Genomic DNA, 12428 nt, shown 5'->3' with positions numbered 1-12428 from the left:
CCACCTGACCTGTGGGGGGGTTCTTCTGCCCCCGTCCCAGACTTCCAGGTCGGGAGGCTGAGTACCCCAAGGATAAGCGGTCTGGCTGGTAAAGACAGATGCAAAGAAGGTGTGAAGAACCTCAGCCTTTTCCTTATCCTCAGTGCTCATGTTCCCCACTGCATCCAGTAAAGGACAGAGATTCTCTTTGGCCCTCCTCTTGCCATTAATATATCCATAAAAACATTTTTTGTTATCCTGCAGGGCGCTGTGCTGGTCAAATGGCGCGCAGCATAGCCCGTGAGCCGCGCTATCTGCCTGACCCTTGGACTTGGCTGTGGCCTGATCCTTTTTCCAGCCTTCAAACTGTTTGCCAAGTGCCGGGGGGGCTCAGCGCAGGTGGGCCTGCCAGCTCCTGCCCCTGGCCACAGCCAATGCCTGCTGCACGGGCAGGAGGCAGAGCCCTGCCTCAGCCTTGCCTGCAGGTCAAGCGTACACTTTGTTCTTACTCCTGTTGTAACCTGAAAGGTTTTTCATAAGCCTCAGTCATGAACTGGGGCAAACTATGCAACCAGTTTGTTATACATCTCTTCTAGATTTACATCTATTTATGAAATATTTAAAAGTGAGGATTTCCTCACACCTACATATTCTTGTTGAATTATCTTGCAAAGTGTGGAAGTACTGTCCAAGTAGATCAGTGCAGAGTTCACCTCCACTCCACTCAGAGTACTCCCTGTAAATAAGGTTCAGTATTTGTTATCTGAGCAGCAGTTGATCTTCAGTCCTGCAGTGAAAAGTCCAAATAGAAATAGAGTAGTCCTAGAAGAAAACCTGTAGTCCCACAGCCACTACACATATAAGTGGTAATATCTGTGTTTGATATTTGGAGTGCTGCAGGTTGCACCAGCACATCTGACAGCACTCCAAGCAGTTTTGTAAGTCAAAAGGTGCCCAAAAGACTAACGTATCCATAGCTCTAGAACAGATTCATCTAACTTGGTCATGCTGTTGTGGGTTTACATCACTACAACCTTTTCATCACAGCTCAAACACACCAGCTCACATCAGCAGGACAGCAATTCATACTCCAGCAGTTTCCATCTGCTCCCCTGACACTGCATCCAAGCATTGCATTGCTGGCTGACCACAGTTTCTGTGTGTTCCTGCATGCCTGTTTCTGCTGACATACACATGAGGGTCTTGCCAACAGCCCTACCTTATACAATGTGGCCTAAGGGCAAAAAAACACCTCATGTAAGCCTTGTGTTGAGTGCCAGCCCCTCAGCAAACCTGACTGTAAGTTATAATGAATGCTGTAACCTGCATGAACACACAGCAACCCCTATGCACAACATGTCCTTCCAAAATTAATTAGCAAGGCCAAAACATAGACAACATTTCATATAACTACCACTAATTTCAGTTCAAAACATACCTCCCTGTGAATGCTGGGCCCAGCACCTGATTACACCTAAGCCTACAGTGGATGGTGGGAGCTGGTGGTCAGCTCCACCTAGTGTGAAGGTGCTCCAGTGCCTGGGAAAATAGTCTCAGCTGTTTATAACTGCATAAAGAGAACTTAAATACAAGTCAAACAAATGGCCTAGTCTGCCCCAAGCCTCTGATTTAGGAGATTGAGACCCCATATTATACTATATCAATTTAGTAGTCAGTGCCTTGACTACTCGTGTACACTCTGGTCCTTTCAGTGTTGCTGTCAGTGGTGGGTTTGGGATGCCAGATGGCACAGGATAGGTGTTAAATCATAGGGAATAGGGTGGAACAAAGCAGAGAATGGGGAAAAGAACAGAAGAGTTCAAAAAACACTCCAGTAGTAGAGTACAATAACAGTAATAGAAAGTTATTTGTGTTATACATCCTGCTACTGTATCATTTACCATAGTGAAGTTCTGGGTCTCCAAGTCACTGAACAGGTGTGAAACTCAGTGGGAAAAAAAAAATAAAAAAAAAAAAAAGGAAAACATAAAAACTTTTTTTTTTTTTAACTAGAGTATGAAATTTTGAAGATCAATTTCAAAAATAAAAATCAAAAAGGCTTACTGGCTTGATTATAAAATATTGTAGAGTTCAAGACTAGGAGAGAGCATCAGTCTAAACTTCTGTATAACACAGGAGATTCTTCACACAGATACTCTATACTAAGCCAGTTAGTTGCTTGACTAGCGTGATGTATTACATACATTATAAGAAATATTTTGTGTAATCTGATGGGCTCTTTCATAAAAAGAATGCCCATAATTTGTTCAACAGGATTCTCTCTTAACAGCGCACTGAGAGGATCTGTACTGAGTGTGAATTAGAAGTGTACAGAAAATGAGGCTGTTACCCGTGGGGCCTTACCTCCCTTGTCACAGAAGGTAGAAGATGGGTATGAGCAGCATGAATGGTTTGACAATTAATCTAGAGCAGTGGGAGCATGGGGATCTGGGTTCTACCCTACCACAAGCACAGCCTTGCGCTGCCTCAGTCCCTTAGGACAGGCTTTGCATGAGTGATCGTTAATTGCATAGTCCTCATTTTCTAGGCAGCAGCATCAAAATAAACAAACAAACAAAATATCTGACACATTTTATTTTGCATACAGGCCTAAGCTGTTACTGATTCCAGCCTTCACAGGCTTTATGTAGGCTTGGGAGGACAGCAAGGGGAGAAAGCTTGGCTCACACTTTGTGGTACCTACAGGTCAGCTCATACCATCTAACCCAGAACAGCAGCCAGGTAGCCCATCACTCCTCTGCAGGATGTTGGTGTCTGCTAACAAGTCACACAGCCCCTCACTGCTGCAAGCCACAAAAGCAGAGGGGATATGTGGGATGCTGAGTGTCAGGCTGTCCTTCAGGCTTGGGGGTGCACTGCACCCAAGCCGCAGCTGTCCTGGAGCCCATGACAACAGGCTATGCTCTTTCGTGCTCCCTGATCAATGTGCTGCCAGGCACTGTGGACTGAAGTCCAGAGTACCTCATGGACCTTAGAAAATGCGTCACAATGCCAAATACTCTGACAAATCAAATACTGCATGTCTGAAAGTGGTACCCATAGGCAGGCAGTTCACCATTACCCACAAACTGCAGACAATGATTTTACTTTCCCACCAACTCACACAAACATTGTAAAAATAAAATAGTTTCTGTCTGTGAAGTGCAACAATATTGTGGTGGCAGCATTCAGGAGCTCCTTGAGTTAGGAGACTAATGTTTTACCCTGCATGGAGGTAAGAAGGACAGAAGAAGAATCCCTACCCAGAACGCTGCAGATGAAGGAGGTGTTGGGTAACTGCTATTTCAGCTAGCACAAGGCATTCTGTTCAGTGAGGCAGGGAGACCATTTGATTATCCATTTAGGTTGTATCGTGGTAAATATCACAAGGTGCCTAAAGAAGGTTATAACAGTGCTGCTATCACTGCCATCTTCTAAATAAAACACTTTGCTCTGTAGACTTAATGTTCTCAGCCAGAGCCCACAGGAGGGCTGTGAAGGCCCCAGCCAGCAGTTGAAGGTTGCAGCAGCTCTTTTCTATGCATGCTGTGACTCACACTGGTAATTCACCTTTGTGGGGAGCACATGTGGTCTAGAGCCCTTGTTCATGCCTAAAGTTGGCTTTTAATATGGTGTTGTTACAGGTATCATAGATATACATTTATAGTACTCACAAGTGTGCTACAGCTCATGCTGCAAGTGAACTCTGCCTACCTGCCTCAAGCATAAACTCATGTATTGCCTCGTGTGTTTGCACAAAGCCCTTTACCATGAGGTTTCACACCACCACCTTGTGCAACAGTACAGAATAACAGCGCTGGGGATCCGGTCCATCTTTGAGTTGTACTATCTCAATCCACAGCTACATTTATATTACTATAACTAGCATTAGCATTCTAACAACAATAACGTTTGTCCCAGTGATGTTAAATTCAACACATTCCACATTCACCACAGTTAACTTTCTCTTCCTCTCTCTTTAGTAAAGACTTGCTGCACTTTACCAGGTTTTGACTGTGTTTATGCTACCAATTTCCATCATTAACTGCCCAACAGAGGGCAGAAAGAGCCTTCATTTTGACTTCCCTGCGGATAAGCACTACCAACACTTAAATGAGAGATTTGTATGACCAAGCTCGTTCCATTTGGGAGGAGTATTGGTGGTCCAAGAGTTAAAAGAAAGCTATGTTTTTGTTGCCAGAGTGATAGAAATCAATTACTTTAGAGCATCCTGCCTGTACAGCCAGTGCAGGCATGAACTGAAGCAAAGAGCTAGAAGAGAAGAAGTGAACTAGATGGAGCCATACTCTTTTGCAGAGGTACACAGGGACAGTATGAAGGGCAAGAGGCAAGAGTTCCAGTAAGTGGAATTCTGGTTACATATAAGAAAAAAAAAAAATCACTATGCAGGGTGTCAAATGTTCAACCAGGGTTATGAAGGGGCTGTGGGATCTCCAACCTTGAAAACAATTTTAACTCAACTAGACAACGTCCTCTGTGCAACCTTAGTTAGTCCTGGTTTGGGCAGGAGATAGACCTAGAGGCCTACCTAAATCCTTTATATTTATGTCATTGTCTGGATTTTTGTGTGCTTGGCTAGCATTTTCGTACAAAAATCCAGAAAATCACAAATCCTAAATCATTAAACACTTGTCAGGGAACTGAGAAACCCAGTTTAGTTTCTGTCTCTGACAGTGATTTGCTGTGCCACCTTCAGTAAGTTAGATAATCTTGAAGAAAGTAAGTTTGTCATCTGTAAGGCCAACAGGGACCTGCTGGTTAAGAATGGAACATGGGAATGAATGAATGCAGGGCCTGTTTCGGGAAAGGGGCTCTCATACTCTCAGATAACAAAACAACTTGGGTATCCAGTGCTTTTCTTATGTGGGTCAGTCCCAGCCCCCAAGCTGAGGGAGCCCAGGGCTTTGAGGTTTCAGAGAGCAATATCCATTTATAGGCGCCTGTTCAAAAACCTAGTGGAATTGCAATATTTTTAATGATATTGTAGGATTTTGGCAGGGAGTTTTGGAATTAATTGATCTTTAAGGTCCCTTCCAACAAAAACAATTCTATGATCCTATGATATTTCTTTTTTAGTAACACAACAGGAAAGATTCAAACATGGAAGTGATTTATACAACTCTGCCACACAAACCCTTAACTTCAGTGGCTTCCCAGTCAACTCCAAGCATCAATGGCACTAACTCAATGTGCTAGTTCTGACTGAAAGAACTCAGTTAGAACTCAGATTCTGTTAGTGATTTGAATAATATTACTTAAAATATAGAAGCCTGACTGTAAATAAATACTATGCATATTTTGTCACAAGAAAAAATCTCTGCCTCGGTGACTTTGAAATCTGGCTCAGACTGAGAAACAATGTGAAAAGTATTACTGATATTATCAAATATTACCTCTCAGAAGTTAACTCCCAGAAGCACTGCTTGACCATATCAAACACAGGAAATCTGAAAAGCTATACTGTAAACACAGTTTTCCTAAAACCCTTTGCACAAGATCTTTCTGCACAGAAAACTTTTGTCATCTGTTGCAGTTTTTACCAGTCAAGAGGAAGTTATGACAAAAGAATTGCAAGAAAATTCCATCCTGCCCGAGTATCTTATAGGAAGTGTAGGAAAAAATGTGCTAATCAGTAGTCTCCTTTTTTTTCCCAAATAAGTAAACAAAGCAGCAGAAACCACAAGGACCAAAAGAAAGGTGAAGTTTTGGATACAAACCGCTTCTGCCACTCAATTACATTATCTGTGCCATGTTGGTTTGATGTTAATTTATGTTTTGGTGTTCCCGTTCACTGATAGACCATGATTTTTAACAGGGAAAATATTCTCTTTCAGAGTTTGAATGTGAAAATTGCACTACATTCATCTTGAACTGGCAAGCATAAACTAATCAGTAGTCTGGGCACCTGGAATGCATTCTTCTCGTGAATTTTACAGAGCACCTGCCACTAGTGGATCTTGCATTAAGACATCTGAAGCAGAAAAAATAAAAAGATTGGGGTTGCTGAGGTTGAACAATAACATTTTTCCCAAATGTCAGCTACAAAAGGAGGGAAACAAAATGATAACACAGAGGACAACTTATATGGTGAGCTTGACATGTGATACTGAATGTTATTAATCAACACTGGCTTTAGCAACCTTTACCTTAGTAAAGGTAAGACAAAAACAGAGACTGCAAATGGCCACAGTGCCCAAGGGATAGATACATATACATGTATGTCGAGCACATAATTGTACTTGGGGTAGCATTCAGCTCCTTCCTGCAAACACTAATCTTACACTAAAGTCAAAATCAATTCAGATGGCTGGGTAAAAAGTCCTAGTACATCTAGGGAATCATACCACAAGCACTGTGCAAAAACAAGCCCAATGTTATAAACAAGCCATGAGATAGAAGAATGCACCAGAAATGAAGCCCAGCCATGCAGATATGGAACTCCAGCTGAAGTCAACCTGAGCTTTACTGTCCTGCCAGGACAGGATTCTGTACCATGGCAATGGATGAGAGATGGCTGCTTAGAGGATGCATGAGAGAGAGATTTATGCAAAATTCATTTTTTATTAACTTGAATGGAACATTGTAAATATTAAACTGTAAAATGTGTATCTACAGTCAAGTATCTAGGTCAAGTATCTATAAAGGAATGTAAAAACTTAAAGGTTTATGGAAAAACTCTAAAAAAAAAAAAAAATGAACTCTGAAATTAACTTCAGCTCTTCAGTTGGATGCTTCTTCTATTGGGCTGTAATCTTGGCTTCAGACGTGCACTTTTTTGACAAAGCCACATGCTCTTCTGACTTTTTGGTACTCACAGGCCCTGACTGGGCAGCACATATTGCTCTGTGCTGGAACTGAACTTCAAGCCTGTGCTTGAGGTTGTGTGTGTATATTCCCTCATCAAACGCAACCGCAGGTGGCCATTTAAACATGGGTATAATTCAGCTGGGGGAAAACTGGGATGTTTTCTAGCCCAGGCCTCATATACAGGAACGCTAGCTTAATTCTAGCCATGGGATCTTTCTTATTGGGGTATGTGTGTAACCTAGGGAAGATTTTCAGAGCCCTAGCAATTATAAGAAACCTCCAAACTTTACACTTGTAAAGTAAGTAATTTTGCTAAAACATCGGTGAGGTTCTTCTCCTACTCTTTAAAATTTGAGTCTTTTCTCTGATTTCAGAGCATGGAAACTGACCCGTTATACCCCGCTGTTAAAGGAGGAAGTGTTCTGTAATTTCTGTGTATTCGGAAGTGCATTCTGATTATGACAAAGTCCCTTTAGACAAACAAACACACGACAAACCCACCCTGTACAAAGTAAAAACAGTATCTTTAATATCTGCAGCGGACACGTGAGAACACAAAGCCCGAGCTGTGTCTCACTGCTGCCCAGCTGTCCCAGTTGCTCTCCCGACACCAGCCCCCAGCATTTCCCCTGCTCGTATCAGCAACCTGCCGGTGGCACCCATATCCCGCAGCCCCGGACCCTTCTCCCCGCCGCTCGCCGTGTGCCTGCTGCCACCTCCTGGCACGGCCGGAGCCCGGCACCCCAAAGCCGGACACCATCACTTTTGGGGTGTCTGTGCTCATTGCACCCCTGGTACCTGGGGAATTCCTCGGCAAGCAGCAGTCCCCAGCACAAGGCTGTTAACTGTGGTTTTGCAGATGCTGTTCTGCAATCCAGGCAGCTGGCGAGAGGTTTTTTACTTTTGTTATTATTATTATGACTACTATTGGTATTTTATTTCTTCTTTTTCTTCAGTGCTTTGCAAGAATCTCGACCCTAGATGAAGCCTTTGAGCCCTCAGCAGGAGCCAGGGTGCTCCCATTGCCAAAAATCTCACCCGACTGTGCCCTTGTCCCTACATTGGCACCCTCACAGCGCAGGGAGCAGCAGCAGCAGGGAGTTTCAGGGCGTTTCACCCGATGTTGACATTGCCGAGGGAAAAGACCTGGTTTTTAATCACAGACTGATTATTTCGAGGAAAGGCAGGGAAGTGGGGAGTGGAGGTGGGCCCGGAGCACACGGAGGGAACAATGGGGCCAGTGTTGGGCTGAGCGCTGCAGCTCCCTGCAGAAACGCCCGGCGAGGGGTTTTCAGCACATTTCGCTTCCCCACTCAGGTATAATTACACCGGGGAACAAAGAGCCCTTCAGCCCTGCCTGCTCCCTCCAGCACAGCCCTGGGGGGCTGCGTGCATGCACGCACGCACGTGTGCCAGCTCTCAGTGGGGTGCAAGGGGATGGTGACCGGGTGGATGGCCCGGTCTTTAATTCTGTTTAATTCTCATTCATTCTCTGTCTTTTTATTTTGGTCCGTGTCTCCCACTCAGTGCACACCCCAAAATCCCAGCGCTGCCCAGCCATCCTTGCCATGCCAGCACCTGTCCTTGTTGCAGGGAGCAAGGACACATCCCTGTGGGTCGATGCCCTCCGGTTGCTGCTGCTGCTTCTCCTCCAGCACCATCCTGCTGAGCCCAGCACCCATCCAGACCCCCAGACCTTTTGCAGGAACCAGCTGGGGTGGGCTCTGGAGGCCAGCTCTGATGCAGAGGTGAGGGGCACCGATGTCTGCCTGGGGCTGTGCTCCCTGCAGCTCCCCAGCACAAAGCAGAGCCAGAGACAAGTCCAATTTCAGATTTCGGTCCCCAGTCCCACGCCTTGTGCTTGCTGCTGCAGGTCTGTGTTTGGGCACGTGCCTGCAGCCTGGTGGGGTCCCAGCCAGGCACCCCGCAGCTCCCTCCCCGAGTCCTCGAGGGCTCCTGGGGCAGGAGCTGCACCCCGTGATTTCTTTCTCAGCGTTGATCCTACCCGATCTGTTATTGTCTGCTGGCTTGCATGCATAATTACAGCACCAGTGCATGGAAATTAGGTCTGCTTTTTTCAAGCCCAGTTGTTTATATGAACTGTTTAAAACTCCACTTTCCCTTCCCAGTGAACCCTGAGAAAACCACCAGGGTGTTTCTTCCGAGATGGGGATTGAAGCAGATTGCCAGCTCCCTCCGTCCTGCCCCACCAGCCTGGCTTCCCCGGCCATACTGCAATGTGGGGCCGATTTTGGGAGCCATGTCCAGCCCCACAGTGCAGCTCTGCTTGCCTCAAGACCCCCATATGGCCACCAGGCCCCAGCTGTGGACGTGGTGGCCCTTGTCCTGTCCCGTGTCCCATCGGGATGCTGTCAGCTCCCGAGCTCAGTCCTTCCCCACACTGCAGAAAGTATGGAGCTTGCCAGGAGGGAGCTTGTTTGAAACCTATTTTTTTCTCATTTTAGGGAAAAAGAAACAACCCAAACCCTGATTTTCCACATTTGGCTGCATGGACAAGGCTGAGTGCCTGGAGCGTGGGCACAGAGGCGTGGTGGTCTCCAAACAGCTCATTTAGGGGTGTGGTTAACAACACCCCCACCTGGCACTGAGGGGGACACAGGCACCCATGGATGTCTCCAGCCCACCCCGTCCTTAATACAGCTTTAGGGTTTTTTGAGCATGGCCAGTGGTGCCACACACCCAGGCCGTTCCCGTTGTGCTCAGAGTCTCTCAAGTAGGTAATAGCAATTCCTCGGCAGCCCAGCTTAGCTTATTTTGGCCCTGGCATCCTTCTGCATCCTGCTGCCCAGCTGGGTTATTTATAGTTCTGCCAGAAAAAGGATAAAGTCAGCACAGGTTTGCTGGGACTGCACAAACTTACGGCCCCATACACGCGGCTCCCCTGCCTGGGGCTGGGGGTGCCCTGGGGGGCTGCTGGGGTGAGGGGACCTTGCTGGGGTCTGCAGGGTAGGGCTGGGACCAGTGTGGGGGCTTGGCAGGGAGGCAGATTTTTGGCTTGAGATGCAGGGACCAGCCCCTTGGTTCAGCTTTGGCTGAGGTCTGCTCACACACCACACCAGCCCTGGGTATCAGGAGCACAAAACTTCCAAGAAAGGTGGTTTTCTCTGCACCTTTCCCCCAGCTGATGGGCAGAGCTGCATCCCCACATCCTTGCCCTCCTGGGGTGAGATTTACACCAAACAGTGTGGCTGGGGATGAGAGGGCAACTGCTCTGGTGCTGGTGGCCCCGCGTTCCCCCTGTCTCCAGCGCTTCCTGATGTGGGGTCCCAGGGGACGCTCGCCGTGGTCCTGTTGTCCTCTGGGGGGGGGAGCTGGCAACGCTGCCACCCCCTGGGACCTCAATGCGGGAGGTGACAGAGCTGTGACAGCACTGGGACCTGCCCTGGGCTGCCCTTGCCAACACAAACACCTCGCTGGGTCACAAACAGGGCTGGCAGCAAGCCTGCCTGCACCGAGCCCTGCTGGCACTGGCCAGCCACCCTCCTACAGCCTCCCCTGGCCAGCCTCCCTCTCTGCCCACCCCTTGAGCTCAGAGAGATGTAAAATCCTCTTTAAACCCATTTTTTCCAGCCTTCCTACAGGTTGCAAAATCACTGACTGCCCTCTGAGCGAGGCAGCCCTCTGGCCACCTTGGCGGAGGGAGCAGTGCCGGTGGGCTGGGTGCGAGCTGGGTGAGCAGGAGATGAATGCTCCCGGGGAACCACGGCCACCCCTCACTCCCCGAGCACTGGGTGCGATGTGGGGCAGGGCAGGGCTGTCCTTGTGGGGTACGGGGCCGGATCCTGCAGCAATATGGGGCCGCAGAGCGTGGGGAGCTCAGTGCTGCAGCCAGCCCTGGCTTGCCATTAGCCGGGCTCTGTGCTGTGCTCCCTTCCTGCTTGCTCAGGGCATTATTGGGGAAAATAAATAAATAAATAAAAATCACTCCCCGAACCTGCTGCGTGTTTTAGGGCAAAAAGCAATGGGTCCATGTTTTTTTTTCTTTTTTTAAAAACCCCTTGGAGCCGGGCTGCAGCCGAGTGCTGGCTCGCTAGGTGGCAGCAGCCACTCTTGGTGTTCTTTAGAAAGTTGTTTCAGGGGGAGAGAGCCAAGATTTTGTTTTCTTCTTGATGTTTTTGAAGGTGCTGTCACCTCCAGGACCTGTTTATATATATATATACATATATTTAAATGTACATATATATAAAGTGCTTATCACCATACCGAAGCAGGAGCAGGGCACTGCTGTGGCGATTTCCCATTGCCTTCAGACCTCTGCCGCCACCCAAGGGCACTCACACAACGCCACGGCCACCCATGGTGTAGTTATTCTGTGTGTCCTAAAACCATGTGATGCTTTTGGTAATTTCCCAGCTCCTGGGGTGATATGAAAGTTTTTAATTCTTCCTTTTAAAGCCACATTTCTGGCTGCATTGGGGATGGGGAAAAGCCTGTACACATAACTCAGATAATCCATAACATGGCTCAGGAGCAAGGGAGATGCTGGAGCAGCTCCATTAGGGATGGTGGGGACGATCTGTGTGTGTCCCCATGCGTGCGGGGTCCCTGAGCCATCCAGCAGAGGCGGGCGCTGCTGACTTGCTCACGAGCGAGACTTCACAACCGCGTGGCTGGCGCCTGTCCGAGGCAGTTTGTGTTAATTGGGGATTATGCAAATAAACAGCCCTGACGATGCTACCAGCTCCTCCACCCAGATGTGGAGCATATGCTCCGGGAAGTGATTTGTCCGGGAGCTGCAAAGCTGCCCCTTTCCACCTGTGGGACCTGCTGGGAAATGCAGAGCCCCGGATAGTTGCAGTCCATGGCTGGCTTTTGGGGACAGAGGTGAGAACCGCCACGGTGCCCCGAGCCCCCCCAGCCGTCCTGTCTTCCCTTTCCCCATGTGCCTTGAGTTACTGCAGATGTTTGTTGAACCCAGCAGGCTTCAGGAATGAGCCACTTGGTGCTTCCTTCGCCTCTCCAGCGAAGCCTCGTGCCGTAAACACAACGCAGGCTTGTTCAGAGCCCTTGAAGTCAACAAGTCCTCCTGCCTCCAGGGCTGGGCTGCTGCTAAATATAGAGGAGGGCGCTTTCCATTCATAAAACAGGAATTATGCACAGGGAGGGGAGACTGGGAGCTGGCGGGCGGGATGCAGGCATGGGCTGAAACACTTGGTCCCATCCTTCCCCCGAGGTCCCACAGAGATGGGGGACAAAATGCTTTTGGGGAGCTGGGAGGAATCCTCAGCTCAGGCATTTTGTCTTGGATGGGGTTGATTAAAGGGTTTTTCTTGGGGTGCATCCTCAGTTCCATTAGCCAAGGGAGATTTGCAGGGGAGCAGGGGCTGGTGGGGTGGTTGTAGCAATATGTGGCTGGCTGTAACATCCTCCTGCCCCTTTCCTCCACCAGCAGCAGCCCCGGTGATGCACTCGCACAGACACAGGGGTGTCTGCATCGGCTTCTAAACCTACATGGGTTTGTGGAGAGAAGGAGCCCCATCTCCAGACTGCTGGGGGGCCTTAGGGAGGTGCTGCTACCCAAAAAATGCAGGGGGTGCCCGGGCACTGAGCCAGAGGCACCGGGTGCCCCACACTGCTTTGGGGCTGCCCCTGCTCCCCTC

The sequence above is a fragment of the Aythya fuligula genome, chromosome 16 (assembly GCF_009819795.1).
Source record: "Aythya fuligula isolate bAytFul2 chromosome 16, bAytFul2.pri, whole genome shotgun sequence".
Taxonomy (NCBI): Eukaryota; Metazoa; Chordata; class Aves; order Anseriformes; family Anatidae; genus Aythya; species Aythya fuligula.
Note: the sequence above shows the minus strand (reverse complement) of the source record.